The sequence below is a fragment of the Macaca mulatta genome, chromosome 19 (genome assembly GCF_049350105.2).
Source record: "Macaca mulatta isolate MMU2019108-1 chromosome 19, T2T-MMU8v2.0, whole genome shotgun sequence".
NCBI classification, from domain to species: Eukaryota; Metazoa; Chordata; class Mammalia; order Primates; family Cercopithecidae; genus Macaca; species Macaca mulatta.
Genome location: NC_133424.1, coordinates 14,363,501 through 14,375,871, shown reverse-complemented (window position 1 = coordinate 14,375,871; position 12,371 = coordinate 14,363,501). Strand labels below are relative to the sequence as shown.

The window sequence follows — 12,371 nt, the reverse complement described above, 5'->3', positions numbered from 1 at the left end:
AGCTAATTTTTGCATTTTTAATAGAGATGGGATTTTACCATGTTGGCCAGGCTGGTCTCGAACTCCTGACCTCAAGTGATCTGCCTGCCTCAGCTTTCCAAAGTCCTGGGATTACAGGTGTGAGCCACCATCCCTGGTTTTTTTTTTTTTTTTTTGAGGTGGAGTTTCACTTTTGTTGCCCAGGCTGGAGTGCAATGGCGTGATCTTGGCTCACCGCAGCCTCCATATCCCGGGTTCAAGCGATTCTCCTGCCTCAGCCTCCGGAGTAGCTGGGATTACAGGCGCCTGCCGCCAAGTCCTTCTAATTTTTTAATTTTTAGTAGAGACGGGGTTTCTCCATGTTGATCAGGCTGGTCTTGAACTCCCGACCTCAGGTGATTCGCCTGCTTCTGCCTCCCAAAGTGTGAGGATTACAGGTGTGAGACAGCACGCCTGGCCAATTTTTTCTGAATTTTAATAGAGAAGAAGTCTTGTTATGTTGCCCATGGTCTTGAATTCCTGAGCTCAAGCAATCCTCCCGCCTCGGCCTCCCAAATTGCTAGGATTACAGGCGTGAGCCACCACATCCGGCTTGAGTTGTATTTCTGTTAGACAGTGCCCGTCTTGAGAAACCACAGCCTGCCACAGTGACAGCAACAGAAACAGCAATAATAGTAACGTGCTGAGTGCTCATGCAATGCCCGCAGCTATGGAGATATACGCTGACGTGTAAGCCCTCAGTGTTGCAAAGTGGGGATTGTCACTTCCTTTTCTTAGAGGAGGAAACTGAGGCTTGGAGAGGCAGAGCCACTTGCTTGAGGTCACCCAGCAGTAGGAGCTGGACTAGTGGAAGTCAACTGGGGGCTGCTTTGGAGCCCTAGACTTACTGGGGTATCTCCTTGCAAAGGATTTGGGGCAATGATAGACCTATGGGGAAGGAGTAACTGGGGTCAGAGGACACACAGGGAGGAGTTCAAGCAAAGGATGGCCAGGTGCAGTGGGTCACGCCTGTAATCCCAGCACTTGGGGAAGCTGAAGTGGGAGGATTGCTTGAGTCCAGGGGTTCAAGACCAGGCTGGGCAATACAGCGAGACCCCCCCCCACCCAATTTCTAAACATTTTTTTGATGTTTATTTATTTATTTATTGTATTTATCTATTTATTCTTTGAGGTAGAGTCTTACTGTGTAGCCCAGGCTGGAGTGCAGTGGTGTGATCTCAGCTCACTGCAACCTCTGCCTCCCGGGTTTAAGTGATTCTCCTGCTTCAGCTTCCCGAGTAGCTGGGGTTACAGGCGTGTACAACCACACCCGGCTAATTTTTTTGTATTTTTAGTAGAAACGGGGTTTCACTGTGTTAGCCAGGGTAGTCTCGAACTCCTGACCTTATGATCCGCCCACCTCGGCCTCCCAAAGTGCTGGGATTACAGGCGTGAGCCACTGCACCCGGCCTATTTATTTATTTTGAAATGGAGTCTTGCTCTGTTGCCCAGGCTGGAGTGCAGTGGTGAGATCTCAGCTCACTGCAAGCTCCACCTCCTGGGGTCAAGCAATTCTCCTGCCTCAGCCTCCTGAGTAACTGGGACTACAGGCGAGTGCCACCAAACCCAGCTAATTTTTGTATTTTTACTAGAGACAAGGTTTCACCATGTTAGCCAGGCTGGTCTCAAACTCCTGACTCGGCCTCCCAAAGTGCTGAGGTTACAGGTGTGAGCCACTGTGCCTGGCCTAAATTTTATTTTTTTATTTTTATTTTTTTTTTAATTAACCGGGTATGGTGGTGCGCATCTGTAGTCCCAGCTACTCAGGAAGCTGCGTGGGAGGATTGCTTGAGCCCAGAAGGTTGAGGCTGCAATGAACCATGATTTCACCACTGCACTCCAGTCTGGGCGACAGAGCCAGACCCTGTCTCAAGAAAAAACAAAAATGAAAAGCATCTCTTTCTGGTGCTCCCCTTGCAAACAGGACCTCGGGGCTGGCTTTTCCTAGCAGCCCTCTTCAGCGTCTGATATGTGGCTATGTCAGCTAAGTCTAGCCTTGAAAGGGCTCCAGTGTATGTCCTGCAATGCTGAATCAGAGAAGTCACTCTAGGCCAGTGGGTAGACTTTAGGGGGAACAGAGAATGGGGTATCAGAGGGTGAGAATGTCTCATTTAATTCTCTAACAACAGATACTAATATATATATATATATACGTGTGTGTGTGTGTGTGTATATATATATAGAGAGAGAGAGACTCTCGCTCTGTTGCTCAGGCTGGAGTGTAGTGGAGCGTTCTCGGTTCACTACAGCCTCCGCCTCCCGGGTTTAAGCTGTTCTCCTGCCTTAGCCTCCTGAGTAGCTGGGATCACAGGCCACACTCGGCTAATTTTTTTATTTTTAGTAGAGACAGAGTTTCACCATGTTGGCCAGGCTGGTCTCCAACTCCTGACATCAGGTGATCCACCCACCTCTGCCTCCCAAAGTGCTGAGATTACAGGCGTGAGCCGCTGCGCCAGGCCTCTCATATTTAACATCAAGCTCATCTCTCAGGTGAGAAGACTAAGGCATGGTCTCAGGTGAGAAGACTAAGGCATGAACGGTCATGCGCCTTATTCAAGGTCCACAGCTGGAAAGGGTAGGGTCTGCACATTATTTGGAAAGCAAGAATATTCTATTCACCTCCTCTGATTTTACAAGCGAGGGAAATGAGGTCAAAAGGGGTTGGAAAGCTCCCCAAAGGCCACCCAGTGGTCCTGGGACAATGTGGGAGGTTGGAGCTGTCCTCAGGATGAAATCTCCAGGTTTATTGCCTGCCTCCACTTCCTAGCAATTTTTAGAAAGGGAGAACTGGGCATGATGGTGCGTGCCTATAGTTCCATCTATGTGGTTTTTTTTTTTTCTTTTTTTCTTTTTTTTGAGACAGAGTCTCACTATGTTGCCCAGACTGAAGTGCAGTGGCTCGATCTTGGCTCACTGCAAGCTCCGCCTCCCGGGTTCACACCATTCTCCTGCCTCAGCCTCCTGAGTAGCTGGGACTATAGGCGCCTGCCACGACATCCAGCTAATTTTTTGTATTTTTAGTAGAGATGGGGTGTCACCGTGTTAGCCAGGATGGTCTGGATCTCCTGACCTTGTGATTCGCCCACCTTGGCCTCCCAAAGTGCTGGACTTACAGGCGTGAGCCACCACGCCTGGCCTTCTTTTTGGTTTTGTTTTGTTTTGAGACAGGGTCTCGCTCTTTTGTCTGGCTTGAATTGCAATAGTGTGATCACGACTCGCTGTAGCTTCAACCTCCTGGACGCAAGCGGTCCACCCGCCTCAGCCTCGTGAGTAGCTGAGAATACAGGCGTGTAGCACTATGCCTGGCTAATTTTTTAAAACAATTTTTTTAGAAGAGATGGGGTCTCACTATGTTGGCCAGGCTGATCTTGAGCTCCTGGGCTCAAGCGATGGATCCTTCCACCTTGGCGTCCCAAAGTGCTGGGATTACAGGTGTGAGGCACTGTCCCCAGCCAGTCCCATCTACCTGAAAGGCAGAGGAGGTAGGATCGCTTATGCCTCGGAGTTCAAGACCAGCCTGGACAACATAGCAAGACCCTGTCTCAAAAAAAAAAATAAATAAATAAAGGGGAAAAAAGGAGTTTGATGGGGGTAGTTCCAACCACTTGCGTCCTTCCTTCTCAGTAAAGCCAGCAAGCTTGGGCTTTAGGGAAATGGAAGCCACATTGATCCTGCCCGCGCCCAGCGTGAGCTCACTGTCTAGGCATGTACAGCTCCTGACCCCAAACCACGTGTGCTCTCAACCTGTGGGAGATGGGGCTACCCCAGGGGCTCGGATGAAGGCGGAGACAAGGACCCCCAGCTCTGTGGATGTCTCCACCCCAGCTTTCTGAGGGTCCCTCCCTTCTGCCAGCCCCCTGCAGCACCCCAAGTCCCCGTTGACTCAGGCAGGAAACCAGCTGGGTAAGCTTCGCTTGCTTCCCGGTCGTGACGACGCAGCCCCTGCGGCATGCCCAGCTGGCAAGATTTCCTTCTTGCATTTCTTTTCTTTCTTTTTGAAACAGAAGTTCATGGGCAAAGTGTCAGGTCCCTGCCAGGAGAAGTGGGCGTGCCAGGTCGAGGTGGGGGAAGGTGGAGGCAGGAGAGAAAGGCTTAGGCAAGAATAACTGTATCCTTTTTTTTTTTTTTTTTTTGAGACAGAGTTTCACTCTTATTGCCCAGGCTGGAGTGCAATGGTGCGATCTCGGCTCACTGCAACCTCCACCTCCCAGGTTCAAGTGATTCTCCTGCCTCAGCCTCCTGAGTAGCTGGGACTACAGGTGCCCGCCACCACGCCTGGCTAATTTTTGTATTTTTAGTAGAGACGGGGTGTCACCATATTGGTCAGGCTGGTCTTGAACTCCTGACCTCAGGTGATCCACCCACCTCGGCCTGCCAAAGTGCTGGGATTACAGGCATGAGCCACAACGCCCGGCCCATAACTGTCTTGAAAAGCCACATTTAACGACCCCCCTGTCCCTGGGAGAGGGGAGCTAGGGAGGGACAGAGAGGACAGGGGATGGCAGGACTTGGGTTCCCACCCGCCCTGCCCCCAGCACACAAGCGCAGCTCCTAGTCACATTGCTATGTCCTGCCGGGTGCGGTGACTCACGCCTGTAATCCCACCACTTTGGGAGGCCGAGGCGGGTGGATCATGAGGTCAGGAGCTGGAGACCATCCTGGTGAACACGGTGAAACCCCATCTCTACTAAAAAATACAAAAAAATTAGCCAGGTGTGGTGGTGGGCGCCTGTGGTCCCAGCTGCTCGGGAGGCTGAGGCGGGAGAATGGCGTGAACCCGGGAGGCAGAGCTTGCAGTGAGCCAAGATCACGCCACTGCACTCCAGTCTCGGCGACTAGCGAGACTCCATCTCAAAAACAAAACAAAACAAAACATAAAAACAAAATAAAAAAAAAACTGGTATGTCCCTTATCCTTAGGCTCCTGAATTCACACTGAGGGGGAGTGGGGGGATCCCAATGTAATAGAGAAACTGAGGCTCAGAAAGGTTTTAATTTTTTTTTTTTTGAGACAGAGTCTCACTCTGTCGCCCAGGCTGGGGTGCAGTGATGTGATCTTGGCTCACTACAACCTTCGCCTCCCAGGTTCTCCTGCCTCAGCTTCCTGAGTAGCTGGGACTACAGGCGCCCGCCACCACGCCCGGCTAATTTTTGTACTTTTGGTAGAGACGAGGTTTCTTCATGTTGGCAAGGCTGGTGTTGAACTCCTGACCTCAAGTGATATGCCGGCCTCAGCCTCCCAAAGTGCTGCAATTACAGGCATGAGCCACCGCCCCAGGCTGAGGCTCAGAAAGGTGAAGGGACTTAAAGCTCATACAGCCAAAAAGTGGCAGAACCTGGCAAAGAACTCAAGGTGTGGGTTCTTCCGGAGTCTAGGGCTCCTGGCTCCAGCACTCATGAGGGCTTGGGGGAGTGCAGGAGGGAAAGGTCACCCAGGAAAGTGAAGGGGAAAATGAGGCTGTCTGGGGAGGCCCCAGGGGAGAGGTGAAGGGAGAATGGGTGAGTGGACATTCCAGACCCCATACCTGCAGTGCCTCAAAGCCCTTCCTTGCCCCTGGGGTCCTTCTCGAAGGGGCTGGCGTCAGAGGCACAAAGGGAGCCAAATTGCAGGATTCCTGGGCTGGTCGGGACACCACCAGCCTGCGGGTGGGCTTAGCCCTGGTTAGAGGCGCCTCCTGGTGTCCAACTCCGGTGCCAGATGGCACCCAGAGCCCACCCCGTCCTGGCCCTTGCCTTTCTGATTCCGGGAAGCTAATTTTTCAAAGACGGCGAAATCACCACTCCCTTAACATATAAAGATGAATGGGTGCTAAAATGTTTATTTCTTCCTGTTCACCAGGTCAGAAATGTTTTTTACTTTGTTTCTTCTTTTTGTGTTTTTTTGTTTCTTCTTCTTCTTTTTTTTTTTTTTTTGAGACAGAGCTTGCTCTGTTGCCCAGGCTGGAGTGCAGTGCAGCGATCTTGGCTCATTGCAACTTTCGTCTCCCGGGTTCAAGCAATTCTCCTGCCTCAGTCTCTTGAGTAGCTGGGACTATAGGAGCGTGCCACCACGCCCGGATAATTTATTTATTTTTAGTAGAGACAGGGTTTCACCGTGTTGGCCAGGTTGGTCTCGAACTCCTGGCCTCAGGTGATCTGCCTGCCTTGGCTTCCCAAAGTGCTGGGATTACAGGTGTGAGCCACCGCACCTAGCCTTGTTTTTTTCTTAATTTCACTGATGTGGGGAACAGGCAGATGTTATGTTCAAGTCTGAAAAATATACTTTTTTTTTTTTTTTTTTTTTTTTGAGATGGGGCCTCGCTGCATTACCCAAGCTGGAGAGCAGTGGTGTGATCTCGGCTCACTGCAGCCTCAACTTCCTATGCTCAAGTGATCCTCCCAGTTCAGTCTCCAGCGTAGCTGGAACTCCAGGCATGCCCCACCACACCCAGCTGATTTTTAAAAATGTTTTGCAGAGATAAGGTCTTGCTGTGTTACCCAGACTGGTCTTGAACTTCTGGCCTCAAGTGATCCACCCACCTCAGCCTCCCAAAGTGCTGGGATTAGGCCGGGTGCAGTGGCTCACACCTCTAATCCCAGACTTTGAGAAGCCAAGGTAGGCAGATTACTTGAAGTAATGAGTTTGAGACCAGCCTGGGCAACATGGTGAAGCCTCGTCTCTACTAAAAATACAAAAATTAGGCGGGTGTGGTGGCGCGCGCCTGTAGTCCCAGCTACTCGGGAGGCTGAGGCGGGAAAATCGCCTGAATCCGGGAGGGGGAGGTTGCACTGAGTAGAGATCATGCCATTGCACTCCAGCCTCGGTGACAGAGGGAGACTATCTTAGCAACAACAACAAAATCCACACACAAACACACACAAGGTGCTGGGATTGCAGCTGTGAGCCAAGGTGCCTGACCTTGAGAAAGACACTTTGCCAATCAGGCTATTCACGCAAAGGTGTGAATGGAGGCAAACTGGGTTTTCCACAGGGGAATAAGGGCTGTCAACTGACCCTCTAGGCTGGACAGGATGTGACATTTGCATGTCTGTAGATAAGACCTATTTTGTATTGCTAGCAGTTCTCACAACTTAGAGAGTTGTAAAATAGTTCAAAGACAATGATATGAATCAGGTATTCCGGAAGGGTGCGGGTGTTTATAGCTAACAGGCTGAATGAACCATTGAATAATCATAACTCATTCACTGAAACAAAAGGTTTTAGAAGGAACCGTTCCTTCATTCAATAAACACCTGCTCATCGAGTGCCTATTGTGAGCTGTTCTAGGTGCTTGAGATACAGCCCTGAACAGAGTCGGGGCCCTTGAGAAGCAAGGTAGAAACAGAGGAAAGTCGCAGAAAGTGACCCTGGCTAAGACGACAAACAGGCCACTTCTGGGGGCAGGGGACAAGGAAGGCTTCTCTGAGGTGACGTCTCGGGGGGAAGGAACTGTGGGCGCAAAGGCAAGGAGGACGGTGGCCTGGATAGAAAGGGGATACAAACTTGGTGGTGTCCCTTTTATCTGTTGTTACTAGAATGTCAGGTTTTTTTTGTTTTTTGAGACAGAGTCTCGCTCTGCCACCCAGGTGGAGTGCAGTGGCACCATCTCAGCTCACTGCCACCTCCGCCTCCTGGGTTCAAGCGATTCTCCTGCCTCAGCCTTCTGAGTAGCTGGGATTACAGGTGCATGCCACAACGCCGGCCAATTTTTGTATTTTTAGTAGACAGGTTTCATCACGTTGGCCAGGCTGGTCTTGAAGTCCTGACTTCAAGTGACCAACCTGCCTCAGCCTCCCAAAGTGCTGAGATTACAGGCGTGAACCATCACACCCGGCCTGAATGTCAGTTCTTAGTTCTGCCTAGAACAGAGGTTGGTATGAAGTAGTCACAATAGCTGGGTGTGGTGGCTCATATCTATAATCCCAGCAGTTTGGGGAGCTGAAGTGGGAGGATGGCTTCAGGCCAAAATCGGTCTGGGGAACATAGGGAAACCCTGTCTCTATGGAAAATAAAAAAATTAGCTGGGCGTGGTGGTGCATGCCTGTGGTTCCAATTACTTGGGAGGCTGAGGTGGGAGGATCACTTGAGTCTAGGAGTTTGAGTTTGCGGTGATTTATGATCACACCACTGTAGTCACGACACACCAAGATGCTGTTTCTGAAAAAAAATAAAAGTAATCACAATAAATACAGAACGAGGAGAACTTCTTTCTCAAGTTACCCATCTGGCCCTCTTCCAAGTTATACTTTCCTTCTTTCCTTATTGTTTTAAAGCTTTTTAATAAACTTTTTTATTCTGCTCTGGAAAAAAAAAAAAACTGAATGAGCCAGGTGGCCCTATCTGAAAGGCCTTAAGTCAGCTGGGTGTTGTTGGTGGCTCATGCCTGTAATCCCAGCACTTTGGGAGGCCAAGGCAGGAAGACTGCTTGAGGTAGAAGTGTTTGAGACCAGCCTGGACAACACAGTGAGACCCCATCTCAAAAACAAAACAAAACAAACAACAACAACAACAACAAAAAACAGGCCAGGCACAGTGGCTCATACCTGTAATCCCAGCACTTTGGGAGGCCGAGGTGGATGGATCACCAGAGGTCAGGAGTTCGAGACCAGCCTGGCTAATACGGTGAAACCACATCTCTGCTAAAAAAAAAATTAGCTGGGTGTGGTGGTGGGTGCCTATAGTCCCAGCTACTTGGGATTGCTGAGGCAGAATTGCTTGAACCCGGAGGCGGAGGTTGTAGTGAGCCCAGATCGCGCCACTGCACTCCAGCCTGGGTGACAGAGGGAGACTCCATCTCAAAAAAACCCAAAAATAAAACAAAACCAAGGGCAGAAGTCAATTAGTGCCTTAGGTGGGCAGACGGCCAGAGAAACCAGGTTCCCTGAGTGGGGCTCAAGGATGTGTGCCCTGGGAGCTGGCACAGCCAATCCCTGGCCCTAAACAGAGGCCGGGGATTGGCTGTGAAAGGGAAGCCCAGAAAGGAAAGAGCTACCCTTATACCCTCAGTCTGGGATCTGGACCTCATTCATCCTCCAGCCCCTCCCTGCCCCGCCAGAAACAATGAGGGCGGGGCCTTCCTGGCAGCTTGGGAAATGCCAGACTACTCAGTCTTTCCATCGGATGCTGCTTCCACTGCCGCAATTCCTGCTTTTTCAAGATGCTAAGTTAGGACTTTTTTATGGAATTTCTCTCTGCATGTTTGGGCGGGGCGGGGTGGTGGTGGTAAAATTCACCATTTTATTTTATTTATTTATTTTTTTTTTTTTGAGACGGAGTCTCGCTCTGCCGCCCAGGCTGGAGTGCAGTGGCCGGATCTCAGCTCACTGCAAGCTCCGCCTCCTGGGTTCACGCCATTCTCCTGCCTCAGCCTCCCGAGTAGTTGGGACTACAGGCGCCCGCCACCGCGCCCGGCTAGTTTTTTGTATTTTTTAGTAGAGACGGGGTTTCACCGTGTTAGCCAGGATGGTCTCGATCTCCTGACCTCGTGATCCGCCCGTCTCGGCCTCCCAAAGTGCTGGGATTACAGGCTTGAGCCACCGCGCCCGGCCATTTTAATTATTTTTTGAGACCATGTCTCACTCTGTCGCCCAGGCTGGTATGCAGTGGGACCATCTTGGCTCACTGCAACCTTCGCCTCCCAGGTTCAAGTGATTCTCCTGCCTCAGCCTCCCAAGTGGCTGGGATTACAGGCACCCACCACCATGCCTGGCTAATTTTTGTATTTTTAGTAGAGTTGGGGTTTTGCCATATTGACCATGCTGGTCTCAAACTCCTGGACTCAAGTGATCCACTGGCCTTGGCCCTGCAAAGTGCTGGGATTACAGGCGTGAGCCGCCACGCCCGGCCTAATGCACCATTTTAAAGTGTACAGTTCAGTATAGTCACAATGTTGTACAATCACTTCTGACTCCAGGACATTTTCATCCCCCCTGAAAAGAAACCCCATTCCCGCTCCCTCAGCCCCTGGCAATCACTCATCTGCTTTCTCCTCCCATGGATTTGCCTGTTTGGGACATTTCATGTAAGTGGGATGATTCAAAATATAGCCTTTTTTTTTTTTTGTCTGGTTTTGTTCACTTAGTTTATTTTCAGGCTCATTCTTGTAGTTTTCTGTATCAGTGCTTCATCCCTTTTTAAGACTCGGGATCTGGCTTTGTCACTCAGGCTGGAGTAGAGTGGTGAGATCATAGCTCACTGTAGCCTTCAACTCCCAGGCTCAAGTGATCCTCCTGCCTCAGCCTCCTAAGTAGTTAGGATGACAGGTGTGAGTCACTGTACTTGGCCTTCCTCCCTAAGGGCAACTCTTCTATTGAAGGATAGACCTCAGTTGATCCCTTCATCTGGAGATGGACATGTGGGCTCTGTCCACTTTTTTTTTTTTTTTTTTTTTTTGAGATGGAGTCTCACTCTATCACTCAGGCTGGAGTGCAATGGCACGTTTTCTGCTCACTGCAACCTCGGCCTCCTGGGTTGAAGCGATTCTCCTGCCTCAGCCTCCTGAGTAGCTGGTATTACAGGTGTGTACCACCACACCTGGCTAATTTTTGTATTTCTTTTTTTGAGACGGAGTTTTGCTCTTGTTGCCCAGGCTGGAGTGCAATGGTGCAATCTTGGCTCACCACAACCTCCACCTCCCAGGTTCAAGCGATTCTCCTGCCTCAGCCTTCCCAAGTAGCTGGGATTACAGGCGTGCACCACCAAGTCCAGCTAATTTTGTATTTTTAGTAGAGATGGGGTTTCTCTGTGTGGGTCAGGCTGGTCTTGAACTCCTGACCTCAGGTGATCCGCCCACCTAGGCCTCCCAAAGTGCTGGGATTACAGGCGTGAACCACCGTGCCCAGCCTAGTTTTTGTATTTTTAATAGAGACAGGGTTTCACCCTGTTGGTCAGGCAGGTCTTGAACTCCTGACCTCATGATCTGCCTGCCTCAGGCTCCCAAAGTGCTGGGATTACAGGCGTGAGCCACTGCACCTGGTCTGGTCTGTGTCCATCTTTTAGCTATTGTGAGTAGTGCTGCTATTTACATGGATATGCAAATCTACAAGTGAACACACCTGTCTTCCATTCTTCTGGGAATACACCTAGGAGCGGAATTGCTGGGTCATATGGTAACTCCAGAATGAATTTACTGAAGAACTACTGAACTGTTTTTCCCCTTTAAATAAAAAAATAGCCTGTAATCCCAGCACTTTGGGAGGCTGTGGTGGGTGGGTCACTTGAGGTCAGGAGTTGAGACCGGTCTGGCCAACATGGTGAAACCCCATGTCTACTAAAAATACAAAACTTAGCTGGGCGTGGTGGCGCATGCCTGTAATCCCAACTACTCAGGAGGCTGAGGTGTGAGGATCGCTTGAGCCTGGGAGGTGGGGGTAGCAGTGAGCCAAGATCATGCCACTGCATTCCAGCCTGGACTACACAGAGCAAGACTGTCTTCAAACAAACAAACAAAAACAAGCAAAAAAAACCATTGTCAGTCTTGACTGTCACTGTGTGGAACCCAGAAAACACACTTGGGATGGGGTTTGGGGGCAGCTGCTGGTGGCCCAGCACCTCTGTCTCCTTGGTAGGTGAGGTGGCCAGGAGAGGGTAAGATAGCAGGGAACCAGTCACCCTGGCCCGTCTCAGGCTGGAAGCTGACTGTATGCACAGGTACCACTCCCCAAAGACAGCAGTTCAGTATCACCCTGACTACAGCCCATCTTTTCCCTGTGCTATGACCTTGACCTGGATCCAGCAGAGGGAGAAAAGGTCATCAGACCAGAGATCCCAGAATATTCCATAGGCACTGTGTGGCACAACAGACTCAAACAATTTGGAAGTGGAGGAACCCCAGGATGGGCAGAAGTGAATTCTGCTCTTGTGACAGTGACAGGTAGCAGAGGGCCAGCTGAGAGCATGGATCAGGACTCTGCTAACTACAGGTTTAATTCTACTCTGCAATGTTATGCAGGACCTACACAGGGCATCCTGCTAGATGACATGTATAAAGCATTAGAACTGGCGGGGCGTGGTAGATCACACCTATAATCTCAGCACTCCGGGAGGCTGAGGCAGAAGGATCGCTGGAGGCCACGAGGTTGAGACCAGCCTGGGCAACTTAGCAAGACCCCACCACTATAAAAAGCAATAAATCAGCTGGGCGTGGTAGTGCATGCCTGTAGTTCCAACTACTCGGGAGGCTGAGGTGGGAGGATCACTTAAGCCTGGGAGATGGAGGCGGCAGCGAGCTATGATTGTGCCACTGCACTCCAGCCTGGGCGACAGTGTGGCCTGGCTCACAGGTAGTGCTACCGCTGGCTGTCCTGACTCCCTTACAGTTGGCACTTTTTTTTTTTTTTTTTTTTGAGACGGAGTCTCATGTCGCCCAGGCTAGA

General features: G+C 50.5%; 1 long non-coding RNA gene across 1 annotated transcript; it reads right to left on the bottom strand.

Annotated features, from left to right (window-relative positions):
* Positions 1-10,546: 10,546 nt before the first annotated feature.
* On the bottom strand, positions 10,547-11,942 carry LOC144336699 (uncharacterized). Its single transcript, XR_013409021.1, has 2 exons — positions 11,234-11,942; positions 10,547-10,771 (listed from the first exon to the last, which is right to left on the bottom strand). It is a non-coding gene; the product is annotated as an uncharacterized LOC144336699 (long non-coding RNA).
* Positions 11,943-12,371: the final 429 nt, after the last annotated feature.